Source organism: Coregonus lavaretus (assembly GCF_964263955.1).
Source record: "Coregonus lavaretus genome assembly, contig: HAP1_SCAFFOLD_3121, whole genome shotgun sequence".
In the NCBI taxonomy this organism is placed as follows: Eukaryota; Metazoa; Chordata; class Actinopteri; order Salmoniformes; family Salmonidae; genus Coregonus; species Coregonus lavaretus.
In genome coordinates, this window is record NW_028159424.1 from 52354 (window position 1) to 68467 (window position 16114).

Here is a 16114-nt window from a genome sequence, read left to right on the forward strand (position 1 = left end):
GGGTTCCATTCTCTGGTCTAAAGTAGTGCACTATATAGGGAATAGGGTACCATTCTCTGGTCTAAAGTAGTGCACTATATAGGGAATAGGGTGCCATTCTCTGGTCTAAAGTAGTGCACTATATAGGGAATAGGGTTCCATTCTCTGGTCTAAAGTAGTGCACTATATAGGGAATAGGGTGCCATTCTCTGGTCTAAAGTAGTGCACTATATAGGGAATAGGGTGCCATTCTCTGGTCTAAAGTAGTGCACTATATAGGGAATAGGGTGCCATTCTCTGGTCTAAAGTAGTGCACTATATAGGGAATAGGGTGCCATTCTCTGGTCTAAAGTAGTGCACTATATAGGGAATAGGGTGCCATTCTCTGGTCTAAAGTAGTGCACTATATAGGGAATAGGGTGCCATTCTCTGGTCTAAAGTAGTGCACTATATAGGGAATAGGGTGCCATTCTCTGGTCTAAAGTAGTGCACTATATAGGGAATAGGGTGCCTTGTACCTGTAGCACTATCAGGAGACATACAGTTGAAGTCGGACGTTTACACACACTTAGGTTGGAGTCATTCAAACTCGTTTTTCAACCACTCCACAAATGTCTTGTTAACAAACTATAGTTTTGGCAAGTCGGTTAGGACATCTACTTTGTGCATGACACAAGTCATTTCTCCAACAATTGTTTACAGACAGATTATTTCACTTATAATTCACTGTATCACAATTCCAGTGGGTCAGAGGTTTACATACACTAAAGTTGACTGTCCCTTTAAACAGCTTGGAAAATTCCAGAAAATGATGTCATGGCTTTAGAAGCTTCTGATAGGCTAATTGACATCATTTGAGTCATTTGGAGGTGTACCTGTGGATGTATTTCAAGGCCTACCTGCAATCTCAGTTCCTCTTTGCTTGACATCATGGGGAAATGAAAATAGATCAGCCAAGACCTCAGCCAAAAAAAATTACACCTCCACAAGTCTGGTTCATCCTTGGGAGCAATTTCCAAATGCTTAAAGGTACCACGTTCATCTGTACAAACAATAGTACGCAAGTATAAACACCATGGGACCACGCAGCCGTCATACCGCTCAGGAAGGAGACGCATTCTGTCTCCTAGAGATGAACGTACTTTGGTGCGAAAAGTGCAAATCGATCCCAGAACAACAGCAAAGGACCTTGTGAAGATGCTGGAGGAAACAGGTACAAAAGTATCTATATCCACAGTAAAACGAGTCCTATATCGACATAACCTGAAAGGCCGCTCAGCAAGGAAGAAGCCACTGCTCCATAACCGCCATAAAAAAGCCAGACTAAGGTTTGCAAATGCACATGGGGACAAAGATCGTACTTTTTGGAGAAATGTCCTCTGGTCTGATGAAACAAAAATAGAACTGTTTGGAGAAAAAAGGGGTAGGCTTGCAAGCCGAAGAACATCATCCCAACCGTGAAGAACAGGGGTGGCAGCATCATGCTGTGGGGGTGCTTTGCTGCAGGAGGGACTGGTGCATTTCACAAAATAGATGGCATCATGAGGAACTAAAATTATGTGGATATATTGAAACAACATCTCAAGACATCAGTCAGGAAGTTAAAGCTTGATCGCAAATGGGTCTTCCAAATGGACAATGTCCCTAAGCATACTTCCAAAGTTGTGGCAAAATGGCTTAAGGACAACAAAGTCAAGGTATTGGAGTGGCCATAATAATAATAATAATAATAATAATAATAATAATAATAATAATATGCCATTTAGCAGACGCTTTTATCCAAAGCTACTTACAGTCATGTGTGCATACATTTTAACGTATGGGTGGTCCCGGGGATCGAACCCACATCATAAAGCCCTGACCTCAATCCTATAGAAAATGTGTGGGCAGAACTGAGAAAAAAAGCATGTGCGAGCAAGGAGGCCTATAAATCTGACTCAGTTACACCAGCTCCGTCAGGAGGAATGGGCCAAAATTCACCCAACTTATTGTGGGAAGCTTGTGGAAGGCTACCCAAAACGTTTGACCCAAGTTAAACAATTTAAAGGCAATGCTACCAAATAATAATTGAGTGAATGTAAACTTCTGACCCACTGGGAAGGTGATGAAAGAAATAAAAGCTGAAATATATAATTCTCTCTACTATTATTCTGACATTTCACATTCTTAAAATAAAGTGGTGATCCTAACTGACCTAAAACAGGGAATTTTTACTAGGATTAAATGTCAGGAATTGTGAAAAACTGAGTTTAAATGAGTTTGGCTAAGGTGTATGTAAACTTCCGACTTCAACTGTATGTAGTACAGGCTTGTGGATTTGATTGAATAAAACTGACTCCCGAGTGGCGCAGTGGTCTAAGGCCACTGTGCCACTAGAGATCCTAGTTAGAATCCAGGCTCTGTCGTAGCCGGCCGCGACCGGGAGACCCATGGTCGTCCAGGGTAGAGGAGGGAATGGCCGGCAGGGATGTAGCTCAGTTGGTAGAGCATGGCGTTTGCAACGCGAAGGTTGTGGGTTCGATTCCCACGGGGGGGGGGAAATAAAATAACAAATAAAACAATGTATGCACTCACTAACTGTAAGTCGCTCTGGATAAGAGCTTCTGCTAAATGACTAAAATGTAAAATGTAAGGTCTTATTAAAAATACACCATTCATACAACAAGCCATTTTGATGAATCAGTTGAACTCAAACCAAGGTTGAATATTTGGTTGTAAAGTGACGATGTTAATAATGCCGAAACAGTATTAATAAACAACATTGTTTAAAAGCAACTTAAAGACACATTCAAAACATAAATAAATGGCAAGTAACAGTCAGAAAACCCATAAATATTGTCTTTGAATGGCATGGGAATGGTGTCTAGTGTAAGTAACTGTAAGGAATGGACATATTGTACTCTCTTGGTTTTCGTCACAAGTGGAACCATAATTCCCTGGTCAAAAGTAACGTGCAGAGAATAAGTTGCAATTTTGGATACTAGAACTTGGAAGCAGCTAATTTAATTGAACATCAGTTCCAGTAGGATGAATGTTTTCGCCTCCTAAACAGCTTCATTCGTTTACAAAGTGCTTTTCAAATTTGACAGTTGGTCTAATATATAAATGGTATTTTAAATATGCTGCATCCCTTTTTTTTTCTGAATCACTACTCTACCTAAGCCTACCTATTCACAAAATAATTAGCAGTTTAATTGAAAACATTTATTTATGCTGATCAAAAAGCTAAAATAACACATTGATTGATTTGAGCGATAGATGACGTCAAAAGATACATTCTGGAAATTTCATCTATCTGCCATTCCATTAGGAAATAAGACAATTCAGTGATTGCTTGACTTAAAAAGGGTATGTTAATGAAGAAAAAAATACTAGAGGAAAAAAAAAAACGTAAAATAGAACACAAGCTTCAAACACCTTAGAAAGTCCTAATATTTGTCCACTAGGTTTTGTTTCTCAACTGCAGTGACCTTTTTTAACCTCTAGATGGGGGTCTACTACAAGCACAGCCTTTTGTATTGTATTTACAAAATCCAGCCGCAGTACACCCATTCGTCCTGAGGAGCACTGTTTGCAGTTTGCTAAAGCAGACTAAGCTCTATTCAATCCGCATCGCCTGAAGTTCAGCTTTGCAGCGTAATTGAAATTTAAAGGCAATGTTCATATTTAGCGGAGACTGAATTCACGGTAAACGTGCACATGTCTACTCAATCAGAAATTACCTTTAAATTTATTTAGCAGAATCTGTAATGCTTCAGTTTTACAGATTGAATAGAGCCCTAAAGCTCTATGGTTGAAAAAAATACTCCAAAATAAAGCTTTAATATCAAAGAAATGGGGACCAACGCCATTGTTTGCATAAATATGAAGGCCATTTTAGGCTAAGGCTTTCGGAGAAGACTTCACATATTTTAACTCAGTTGACTTCTTAAGTCAGTACTGTTTTGATGATCTCTCTCTCTCTCTCTCTCTCTCTCTCTCTCTCTCTCTCTCTCTCTCTCTCTCTCTCTCTCTCTCTCTCTCTCTCTGTGTCTCTGTGTCTCTCTGTCTTTATCTCTCAAGTTCTTGCAGTCCTTGCTTTGTTCCTCCATCTTAATCCCAATCCACAAAAGTTCAGTCCACACTAAGCAGTCTTTCTCCGTTTGGCTGCGTCTCCATTTTACCTGGAAAACAGTAGGAAGCAGTTACACTGAGAAGGCAGGAATAGAGGGCCTTCTGGGAAGGCTGTGAGCAATGTACAGTATGATAAACAAGGAGCATTCTGTGGGCTAATTGGATTGGTTACTTTATCGTGGGTGTAACTACATTAGCGTTGGTTGACCCATGTGTTAGTAGTGAATATTACTGGAAACAGAATTAGACAGAGGTTCTATTGAGGGTGGAATGTAATTTTCTTTCATTAGCTAGGTGAGCACAAGCTGCAGAAAATGGGGGGAGGGCATTTCTGCTGCTGCTGTGCAATGCTATGCAGTTGTAGGGCAAAATCTGTGTGGGTGTCAATGCTACTTTGCTAAGCATGCTTCAGCGTCATGGTAATGCTAGCATCTGCATTCTGCCATGTCATGATGGGACAAGACACGATTGTGGTCGATGTTGTCCACGGAATCAAGCGCATTGTGCTAGTCTGTAAAGAACTGATTCTTCAGTGAAAGAATTCAGTGAAACATCAAATCCATGCTAGATCAATTACATGCACTATCAACATAAAACAAATAAACGACTGATATTGACTTAAAATGTGCACATTTGTAAGTATATGTAATAATATGTAGCAACGGTCCTATTCTAAGTGTTGTGTTGGTGTTCTTACTTTCTGTATTATGGTCCTCTGTCAGTGCTCTCTGGCCCGCTTGTTGCACTCTCTCTGTCTCCTCGTTAGCTTCTGTTCCCCTTGGAGATGGAGTGCTCCTCTCACTCTGAGAACCCCTCATCACTATAGAAAAACCAGTCTTCCCCAAGGTGGTAGCGTGAGCTGGTTTCTTAGCCACAGGTGGTGGAACTCTCCTCGGAATCCCAGTTCTTCCAGCGTTGCCGTTAGCGACTGTGGAAGCCTCCGATCGGTCGGAAACCTTCATGAGTACGGAGGCTAGGCTCTGCTGAAGGCTCGCCTGCATCTCGGGGGAGGAAGAAGCGACAGGCGTTTCTATAACGACCTTCTTTGAGCTCCTGGAGAAGATGAAGCTAGCGGTGGAGGCGGGGGACTTTAGCATGTCGCCCCCTTCTGGTGACATTGGGGATAACATCCCAGATTCACCACCACTGCTACTGGGGAATGAGGTGGAGGATGGCATTCTAAAGCGCGTTAGAAGACCATCTCTGGAAGACATGGCCGCTGTCTTCATGCGGATAGCTTCCTGCAAGCGCATCGAGGGGGCAATGATCGACGGTGGTGATGACTTCAATGACAGAGGTGTGGATTTTATAGACTGGGATTTCCGGACTGGTTTTTGGGGTGTGGTGTTCTGGGATCCTGGGGTTTGGGTTGGGATTGGACTCTGGTCGTGAGCAGGTGGATTCCCATTGTTGCAATTATTGTCGTTGTCGGAAGGCGTTTTCACCTGGTCTTCACTGACGTTGACCGATCTGAGACGTACCATCTGAAGCAGAGACGGGGTGACCAGTGGAATGTTGGCGTCTTCTTTGGGAATGGGCCTAGACAGAAGCTCTTTGCTCCTGGTCTCTCTGTTGGCCAAGCTGAGCTGTCTCCTGACGGTCACAGGGGGTTGGTTCTCAATCGTGGGGTGGAGAGGGGGTGGGAGTGGGACATTGTCTGGGGGTGGAAGGAAGATCCTCACAGGAGGCTCAGAGGGCATCTGATCTTCAAATTGTACAGGGGAAGGGAGGGGGACACTGATAAGGGGTACAGGGGGGATACTTGAGGGGGGCACCAAGGCTATTTTCATTGGTGATGGGGGAAGAGCCTCCTGGGGTTGGGAAGGGACATCCTCTGGTAGAGCCAGGACTTCCTGTGACTGATGAGAAGTTTCTGTTGGTTGAGGTGTGGCTTCTTGCATTGTGATTGGCTGCTGGGCAGATTGCTTGACCTCTGCCCCAATCTTATTGGGCTGAACTGCAGAAACGATAGTTGACTCATCTGCGGGAATTGCTTGGAGCTCAGCTGATTCAGATACCTCAGAGCTGGTTTCATCAGCATTGGAGTCCAGAATCACCTTTTCAGGTCTATCCTCCTTCATCTCCATTTGAGCCGGAATGAGTGACAGATCTACAGTTGCCCCAGCCACAGTTGCTCCATTCACAGTTTCCTTAACCTCCTCCACATCCAGAGCCACAATGGACGCCTCCTGGACGTAAGCGACTGTGTTACAGCTCTCCACCACATCTGGCAAGCTCTCCGTCACGAAGGGAGGAGGTGGAGGTGGAAAGTCCATCTCATCTGACTCATCAAAGACTGAATCTGCTGGTTCCTCTGGTGGAGGTGGAGGGGGCCAGCAGGACTCTACTATGGGAATCTCTTCCTCACCCTCCTCCTCTACCTCAGGTGGGGGAGTGGACACTAAGGATGGAGGTGTCTTAGAAGGGGGTGGAGGAGGGTGGTGGGCAGGGGGAGGGGAGGCTGGAGGAGAGACCCTGTCCACTTTGGTAGGCTCCATGGCAAGGGTCTGTGTAGATGCCTCTGGTTTGGTGGGACTTTCCTCTGTAGTGTTTTCAGTAGCACTCTGACCTTCAACCTTAGCTACTACCTCAACTTCCTTAGCAGCTATCTCAACTTCCTTAGCTACTACCTCAACCTCAACATCCTTAGCTACCACCTCTACCTCCGCCTGTAGGGAACACTTCTCACTCTCGCTGGGTGATTCTACCTTCTCCTCTACTGTGACCTCATCAAATGGCGACTTTTGTTGGATGTTTGCTGTTACTTGAACTTTAGGATCTTTTCTAGGAGGAATTTTCTCCATGACAGGAGGGGGTTCCTTCTTTGGAATGGTCGCTAAACTAACTTGTGTCTCTAGCCTCTCTTTTTGATCCTTGACCTGTGCAACACTACTACTACTCTGGTTCTGGTTCTGCTCCTGGTCCTGGTTCTGGACCTCTACACATGCTTCTACCCTCTCTGCGATCATCGCCGGACTTCCTTGTTCTTTCGTTTGACTTTCTGTGCTCTCAAATCCCTGACTAACACACTCGGATACCTCAGGCACCTGCTCCAGCATAGGCTCAGTTTCTTCTTGCGAAGCAATGTATTTGCTTTCTGATTTTATCAAAGTGACTTCCTCTACGGTAGCCTTCTTTTCATTCGAGCATTGAGACGCCTTGCTAGCTTCAGTTTGAGGATCCTGCGGCGTCTCAATGCTCGAATGAAAAGAGGCTACCGTTGAGGAGTCCTCTTTGCTCAATATGCAGCTCGTCAATACTTTGCTTGCAGGAGACTGTGCTATGCTGGAGCATGGCTAGCCCTGCAGGTATCGAGTGTGTTTGTCAGGATTTGAGAGCACAGAAGTCAAAGGAAGAACAAGCAGCTCGCTGATCGCCATGGATGCAGAGGAACGGGTCAGGGTTACCGGGGTCGCCGTTGCTGGCTTTTCTGTTGTCATTACAGCTGGGGGTGGGGAGGCCTGCTGGGGCGGGCTAGGGCTGTTTTTCGAAGCCTCTTGATTGACGTGTTCTGAGGTGGCTGAAGACAGGGAGGTGAGGGAAGAGGAGACAGAGGCTGCCGAGGAGGAAGCTCTTGAACCAGATCGTTCCGGTTTGACCGGCATCATCTTCTGTTTACCTGGGGAGGCGGAAGGGCAGATCCCCTTGGGGGAGAGCGTCGGAGTACCACTCTGGGTTGAGTACCCACTGGAGGGGGACATGGTCCTTTCAAATGTACCTCCCTCTGAGGGAGCCTTCTGTGGGGAAGAGCTGCTGGACCCTGGCCTTTCTGGTTTTCCACTACCTCCAGGGGAGGCCTGTGTGGGTCTCAGGGGGCTAGAGGCTGTGGAAGACCTTGTATCATCTAAAGAGCTAAACCCAGATGAGTTGGATACAGGGACAGAGCTCTTTGTGATTTCTTTGTAGAGCTCTTTAGAGATCTCGATCGTAACCAAGCTTGTGTCCTCAACAGCCTCCACCTCCCCACCCACAGAGTCACGGAGGTCTTTAATCTCCACCAGTTCCCTGGGTCGCCTCTTCATCATCTTCTCATGGTGCAGTGAGTTGGTTCTCCTGGGGGGAGCCGGGGGCAGCTTGGTCTTCATGACCGACAGACAGCGAGAGAATCTGTGAGAGTCTCCTCCAACATCGCTCATCTCCCCAGCACTGATAGACCCAGATAGACCCGACTCAGATCCCCCCTGAGCAATCACAGTACTAGTACCCCTACTGGTGCTGCTGACCCAGCTAGCCGAGCTTTGTAGGCTCACCAGGTCCTGGTCCCCAGCACCAGGCTGCTGCAGCTCTCTCTCCTGCCCAGCGTGGCTCACTGTCTGTGGGTTAGCAGGTCTGAAGCTCCCCTTCGTGAAGGAGATGGCGGAGGAGTTGGACTTGATCGTCTCGGAAGACTGCGAGTGGCTCCAGCCGGATCCCGAAGTCACTGAGTGTGTGGTCGCCGTAGAGCCATCGTCCCGGGAACTACTGTCACCATGGGAAAGGGCGTCGCCGCCGTCATAGCAACCATCGCCGCCCGACCTCCTCGACGACGCTGGGCTGGCTGACGACACTGACGCAAGGCTGCTCTTGCTGACGGTACGGACCGTTCCTTTACCGTTGTTTCCATGGGTATGGCTGGTGCTGCGGTCGATCTGTATGACGTCGACGGAGGCCGGCAGATAGGCGTTGGGGATGATCTTAGACAGGTAGGTCGCCTGGGGAGAGATGGACATCACCGGACCCTGGGAGGAGACAAACACAAGGATCAACATTAGGAGTCATACTATGTAGAGAAATGTGGAGCTGTCATACTATGTAGCTATCAGTATTTGGATCTTAGTCCAGTGGTTCAGATAACAAGCATGGTTTAACATCAGTGTCAGATGATCATGTGATGTGACAGCAACATCCCAGGGAAGGGTAAACATGCCATTTAGCAGACGCTTTTATCCAAAGCGACTTACAGTAGTGTGGGCATACATTTTCGTATAGATGACCCCAGCAGGAAGAAACATGGTGGCAAACACCGTTCTGAACTGGACTCACCTGTGGCTCCTGGAGGAAGCTGGGGAATCCAACCGAGCAGGAGGAGGTCATGCCCGGCACGGCCAGAGATTTGGGCCTCTGGGTGGGGGAGAGACGAGAGTTCAGTCCCCTGTGGTGGCTGAAGCCCTGGTCGTCCCTGTACACAGACTTGAGGTGGTGTGTCAACAGCCGCTCCTCTCTGGATGCCTATTTAGATTAGTTCAGTTGTAATTATAGTAATTATAGTGGTTTCTTGCTGACATAAACAAGAACTACCTCGTTTTAAAGAATCCTTCTTAGAAACAAACAGAAGTCATGAGATACTTACAACGTAACTACAATTTTGTCATGCAAGTAGCACTCTGTAAGTAAAAGCATGACACTATAACAAAAAGCACAAAATAAATGTACTTGTTCAGGTTGGGGTTGTAAAGCTAAAACAAGCGCGTATGAAAGCCTCACCGCCAGTTCTGAGATGTGTACCCTAGCTCCATCGTGGTTGGCTAGAGGGGTCTCTCCATCGATGGTGGGGATGGCGACCACACCTGGTTGGCCGTCACTACCCTGTCCTCCAGAGCCGTTGGAGAGCTTAGAAGGAACTTGGTATGCAGACCCACTGTGCAGGGCTAGAAGGGGAACGGAGGCGGAAAACATCTTATCACCACTACTATCACCTCATTTGAATTTGACAAAAGAAAGTACCGTTGATTTGACTTATTAAATGACAACGTGCCTAAGGGTATTCATTCAGCATAGCTCCCACTTTACTTAGTGAACCACTAAAACCCACAAAACCCTGGACCTTTGTTGGTCGCGGTGACTTCGTAAAGTGAAGCTCAGTGCAAAGCTAGCTGCCATCCGTGACTACATACGTACCCAGCTCTCTCTGGACCTGCTGGGGTATGCCCATGACTGTAGTCCTCCTGGTCCTGTTCTTCCCTTTCTCTAGTCTCTTCACTGGGTTCAGAGGCTTGAACGTGGAGCCTGGCAGGAGAGGTTTAGAGGAGGGAGAAGGATGAGACAAAGGGATGCATGAGTAAAGATGTGTTGCACTTTTAAAGTTCGATTTGAACTTGTTGAATTTGAGTTTGATTTGAAGGGATGCAAGGAAAGAGGAAGGGAATATGAAAGGAGAGATGGCGAGGGAGGAGAGTTAGCGTCTGTCATTATATATAGTATTGAGAATCACAGATGATTTGGATGAAGGTAATTGGCCAACCAAATGACTACGGCCTCCGTAATAACCGTTCGAATAGCAAAAAAAACAACTGAAAGAAGACCCATTTTTTCCTCTCCGCTCCTGACCCTGTGCTGCCTCTCCTCCGCTCCTGACCCTGTGCTGCCGCTCCTGACCCTGTGCTGCCGCTCCTGACCCTGTGCTGCCTCTCCTCCCCTCCTGACCCTGTGCTGCCGCTCCTCCGCTCCTGACCCTGTGCTGCCGCTCCTCCGCTCCTGACCCTGTGCTGCCGCTCCTCCGCTCCTGACCCTGTGCTGCCGCTCCTCCGCTCCTCCGCTCCTGACCCTGTGCTGCCGCTCCTCCGCTCCTCCGCTCCTGACCCTGTGCTGCCGCTCCTCCGCTCCTCCGCTCCTGACCCTGTGCTGCCTCTCCTCCCCTCCTGACCCTGTGCTGCCGCTCCTCCCCTCCTGACCCTGTGCTGCCGCTCCTGACCCTGTGCTGCCGCTCCTGACCCTGTGCTGCCTCTCCTGACCCTGTGCTGCCGCTCCTCCCCTCCTGACCCTGTGCTGCCGCTCCTCCGCTCCTGACCCTGTGCTGCCGCTCCTGACCCTGTGCTGCCGCTCCTCCGCTCCTGACCCTGTGCTGCCGCTCCTCCGCTCCTGACCCTGTGCTGCCGCTCCTGACCCTGTGCTGCCGCTCCTCCCCTCCTGACCCTGTGCTGCCGCTCCTCCCCTCCTGACCCTGTGCTGCCGCTCCTCCGCTCCTGACCCTGTGCTGCCGCTCCTGACCCTGTGCTGCCTCTCCTCCCCTCCTGACCCTGTGCTGCCGCTCCTCCGCTCCTGACCCTGTGCTGCCGCTCCTCCCCTCCTGACCCTGTGCTGCCGCTCCTCCGCTCCTGACCCTGTGCTGCCGCTCCTGACCCTGTGCTGCCGCTCCTCCGCTCCTGACCCTGTGCTGCCGCTCCTCCGCTCCTGACCCTGTGCTGCCGCTCCTGACCCTGTGCTGCCGCTCCTGACCCTGTGCTGCCGCTCCTCCCCTCCTGACCCTGTGCTGCCGCTCCTCCCCTCCTGACCCTGTGCTGCCGCTCCTCCGCTCCTGACCCTGTGCTGCCGCTCCTGACCCTGTGCTGCCGCTCCTGACCCTGTGCTGCCTCTCCTCCCCTCCTGACCCTGTGCTGCCGCTCCTCCGCTCCTGACCCTGTGCTGCCGCTCCTCCCCTCCTGACCCTGTGCTGCCTCTCCTCCCCTCCTGACCCTGTGCTGCCTCTCCTCCCCTCCTGACCCTGTGCTGCCTCTCCTCCCCTCCTGACCCTGTGCTGCCTCTCCTCCCCTCCTGACCCTGTGCTGCCGCTCCTCCCCTCCTGACCCTGTGCTGCCTCTCCTCCCCTCCTGACCCTGTGCTGCCGCTCCTGACCCTGTGCTGCCGTAGACTACATTTGTTTATGCTGCTGCTGCACCTTGCTCTGTGTGTTCGTTTGCTACAACACCCTGCTTGTTTCAGCAAGGAGCAACAAAGTTTCATCACGTTATTAAGAGTCAATGTTACCACAGAAACGGACTCAACCGCACAAATGCCTGACCGTCCCGCCTTCAGTCAGCTGTAAAATGTTTTTTATTTTTTATTTTAAAAATATGGTTATTTTATTTTCATGACTGGGTACTCAGAGGGTCTGGTTGTAAATTGCAATGAGGTTCAATGAGAGGGATTCAGTGAATATTATGGGATTCAGAGCAGAGAATGGCATGCTTTGCCCCCCAGCTGGGCCACACCAGGCAGCAGCAGAGCACTATTTGGATGGTAGAGACATTCCAAGTCACTAACAAACTACAGCTGTGTGTGTGTGTGTTTTGCCTCTTCTTTGTGTGTAACAACATCCTCTGGTTTTGATTACACGTCTAAACATAATCTAACCACAGTAGAGACAGAAGAGACCCAGTAGAGACAGAAGAGACCCAGTAGAGACGCAGTAGAGACAGAAGAGACCCAGTAGAGACAGAAGAGACCCAGTAGAGACAGAAGAGACCCAGTAGAGACAGAAGAGACCCAGTAGAGACCCAGTAGAGACAGAAGAGACCCAGTAGAGACCCAGTAGAGACAGAAGAGACCCAGTAGAGACCCAGTAGAGACAGAAGAGACCCAGTAGAGACCCAGTAGAGACAGAAGAGACCCAGTAGAGACAGAAGAGACCCAGCAGAGACAGTAGAGACCCAGTAGAGACAGAAGAGACCCAGTAGAGACAGAAGAGACCCAGTAGAGAGACAGTAGAGACAGAAGAGACCCAGTAGAGACAGAAGAGACCCAGTAGAGACAGAAGAGACCCAGTAGAGACAGAAGAGACCCAGTAGAGACAGAAGAGACCCAGTAGAGACAGAAGAGACCCAGTAGAGACCCAGTAGAGACAGAAGAGACCCAGTAGAGACAGAAGAGACCCAGTAGAGACAGAAGAGACCCAGTAGAGACAGAAGAGACCCAGTAGAGACAGAAGAGACCCAGTAGAGAGACAGTAGAGACTGCTGAGAACGAGGCCTGCAGGAGAAATAGATCCCTCAACCACCAAAAATAACATTTACAAACAAAGACTAAAATATAGGCCTACCCCAAGGCATGATCTATGATTAGCATACAATGAATGGGATATGATTATGAAGAACCCCCATCTTTCTATCCCTAACCTTTTCTCTCTGTCTCTCACCTTCTCTCTCTCTCCCCCATCTCTCTCTCCCTACCCCTTTCTCTCCATCTCTCTCCCCCATCTCTCTCTCCATCTCTCTCCCCCATCTCTCTCTCCATCTCTCTCCCCCATCTCTCTCTCCATCTCTCTCCCCCATCTCTCTCCCGCTCTCTCCCCCATCTCTCTCTCCATCTCTCTCCCCCATCTCTCTCTCCCTCTCTCTCTCCCCATCTCTCTCTCGTCTCTCTCCCCCATCTCTCTCTCTGTCTGTCTCCCCATCTCTCTCTCCCTACCCCTTTCTCTCCGTCTCTCTCCCCCATCTCTCTCTGTCTCTCTCCCCCATCTTTCTCTCCCTACCCCTCTCTGTCTCTCTCCCCCATCTCTCTCCATACCCCTTTCTCTCCCCCATCTCTCTGTCCCCCTCTCTCTCCGTCTCTCTCCCCCATCTCTCTCCATACCCCTTTCTCTCCCCCATCTCTCTCAGTCTCTCTCCCCATCTCTCTCTCCCCCATCTCTCTCAGTCTCTCTCCCCCATCGCTCTCTCCCCATCTCTCTCTCCGTCTCTCTCCCCCATCTCTCTCTCTCCGTCTCTCTCCCTTATCTCTCTCTCCCCCATCTCTCTCTCCGTCTCCCTCCCCCATCTCTCTCTCCCCCATCTCTCTCTCTCTGTCTCTGTCTCTCTCCCCCATCTTTCTCTCCCTACCCCTTTCTTTGGTTGAATGCATTCAGTTGTGCAACTGAATCCAAGCTCTGTCGTAGCCGGCCGCGACCGGGAGACCCATGGGGCGGCGCACAATTGGCCCAGCGTCGTCCAGGGTAGGGGAGGGAATGGCCGGCAGGGGATGTAGCTCAGTTGGTAGAGCATGGCATTTGCAACGCCAGGTTGTGGGTTCGATAAAATAATGTATGCGCTAACTGTAAGTCGCTCTGGATAAGAGCATCTGCTAAATGACTAAAAATGTAAAAAAAATGACTAGGAATCCTTTCCCTTCCTTCTCTGTGTCTCTTTAACCAGTCATCATGGCTGGTTAAAGTACCAATAATAAATAACTAAAAATACATGTGTTTCATAATTTTCCTTCAATTCGCAATCTATCTCTCCGGAGAAAGCATCTGAGTGAGCGAAACAGCGCCCCTCTGTCTCTCTACGTGTAGGCCATCTATCTGATACTGTCTGGTCCAAACGAGTATGACGTTGTTGCCTCCCGTAGCATTTAATGGAACGCAAGGGAAGCCAGCGAGCATTTGGCCTCCCTTGATAAAAAAGTATTACAAATTAGTGTTGAGCTAAACTGAGTGAGCTCAACTGTGATTGGTCCTGGCGCACCAATAAAAAGTGTCAAAGGAAGTCAGTTTGGATTTGGCTTCACTCCTATCACATCACATTCAGAGCATACGTCATTGACAGAAACAACTTGAATTGTTGCATCTCGTTGTGTTGTTGTCCTCCGGTGGCTAGCCGGCTAGCTAAAATGGTCCCTTTCCTAAATTAGCCATGGATGGAGATAGGGATTTGAACTTGTGGTTTTACTTAATTCTCCATACTGGCCAATGATTATAACGGCGATCCTGATCCAACCATTAATTCATACATTGTTGTGCCCCTGGCCTGAGTGGATGGAAGTTCAATATGTAGCTAGATGTAGAAGGCTAATGTTAACTAGCTAACATTGCCCATGAAAGGAAGTTAGGCTAGTGAGCAAGAATTTTAGCCAGGTAGCCTAGGACAACCAATACTAAAAGCGTGTACTGTATGACAGAGTGATGGACCGTTTCGTCAACATGAAAGAGAGGAGGATGGCACATGTTTTGTACTTGCATGAACACACACACACGCACACACACACACACGCACGCACGCACGCACGCACGCACACAAACAAACATGGACACAGAAATCAGAAGCATGGACTGCCACAGCATATTTAGCTTACGTTAATTGGACTAATTGTTTTTGGTATCTTTTAGTTGTCTCTGTATTAGACTAAGCAGAGGTGATTTGATGATGTTCAAATGTTGAAGTTGAAATGGTGCTGGAATAGTGGAGGCAGCTCCTGTATTCTTTGCGGCTTGCGGTAACTCTCTGTGGTTCTAAATCAATAGTTGTTTAGTGGTCCGGAAAATGTCAGAAACATTAACTTGATTGACCATGCTGTAGGTCATGTAACTGTTTGTTACATGCAATATGCTTTATGGACTTCACCGGACAGAGGATGCTCTCTGGTTTTGTGATGAAACAAAGGTGTGGTTGAATTTATCTGCCCACTGTGTCTTCTTATTGTCTCGGCCTTTAGGCCTATATATCACAGTGGCACAAGGCATATGAACTAACAGGTTAAAGAGCAAACAACGCAATTATCACAACACATAGGTTGTAATATGTTTTTTTTTTTTTTTTGGCTTCCCAGTGATTTTACCCAGGCACCACTACTGCACCATGGAACCTTTTGGGGCAGCTTGTGTCTGTTGAGAAACTGGAGGCCTGTGGCATTGCCCTGCTCAGATTACAAGCTTCTCTCACAGAGTATGTCTCTATCAGGTGAAGAGACAGAGACACAGAAACGTTTTTCTCCCCTACCTTGGCGTGTGATCACGGGCCTCGTGGACATGGCTGACGATACAGCAGAGGTCGCTGCGGTAACAGAATCCCAGTGGTGCTTCGGACTCCTGAGATCCATCCCTGTGGTTGGCGTTGACGTCCTGCTCCGCCTGGATAATGGGATTGGACTGTAGACGGGGGAATACAGGAGTGGGTATTAGTGAAACAAGGTATTCCATCACTGTGTTCTTGCAGAAGCTGTTGTATGCTCCTGTCTCCTATTCCTTGATTAGCCACATAAGATTGTTTCAAATAAACCCCTACTTACGGCAACACTCTGGTCATCCTGAAAGTCCCCTCCATTGTCGAATTCTGATGGAGAAACAAAAAGGGTATTCAATCACAGATAAATCCCACACGATAGCGCCAACGACAACATTCAACCATCTCGAGTTTAACCCCAAGTGATGTGGTCTGAGTACTGTTTAGAGTGGGTAATGCTCACCCTCTTGTTGTAGGATCTTTAACCCCTCCCGTGCCTCAGTGTGTAGGTCTTCCAGGTACTGAGGACGGCTGCCCTCGATGAACACATTCTCCTGGTAGTGTGAGGAGGCTGTGTAGTGAACTGTCAACCT

At 48.5% G+C, this 16114-nt stretch overlaps 1 pseudogene across 1 annotated transcript; it reads right to left on the bottom strand.

Annotated features, from left to right (window-relative positions):
• Positions 1-1459: 1459 nt before the first annotated feature.
• Positions 1460-16108, bottom strand: LOC311122885 (NHS-like protein 3; annotated as a pseudogene). The gene is made up of 8 exons: positions 15985-16108; positions 15808-15851; positions 15519-15649; positions 9970-10077; positions 9577-9719; positions 9115-9300; positions 4790-8810; positions 1460-4142 (listed from the first exon to the last, which is right to left on the bottom strand). The product of its transcript is annotated as an NHS-like protein 3 (transcript).
• Positions 16109-16114: the final 6 nt, after the last annotated feature.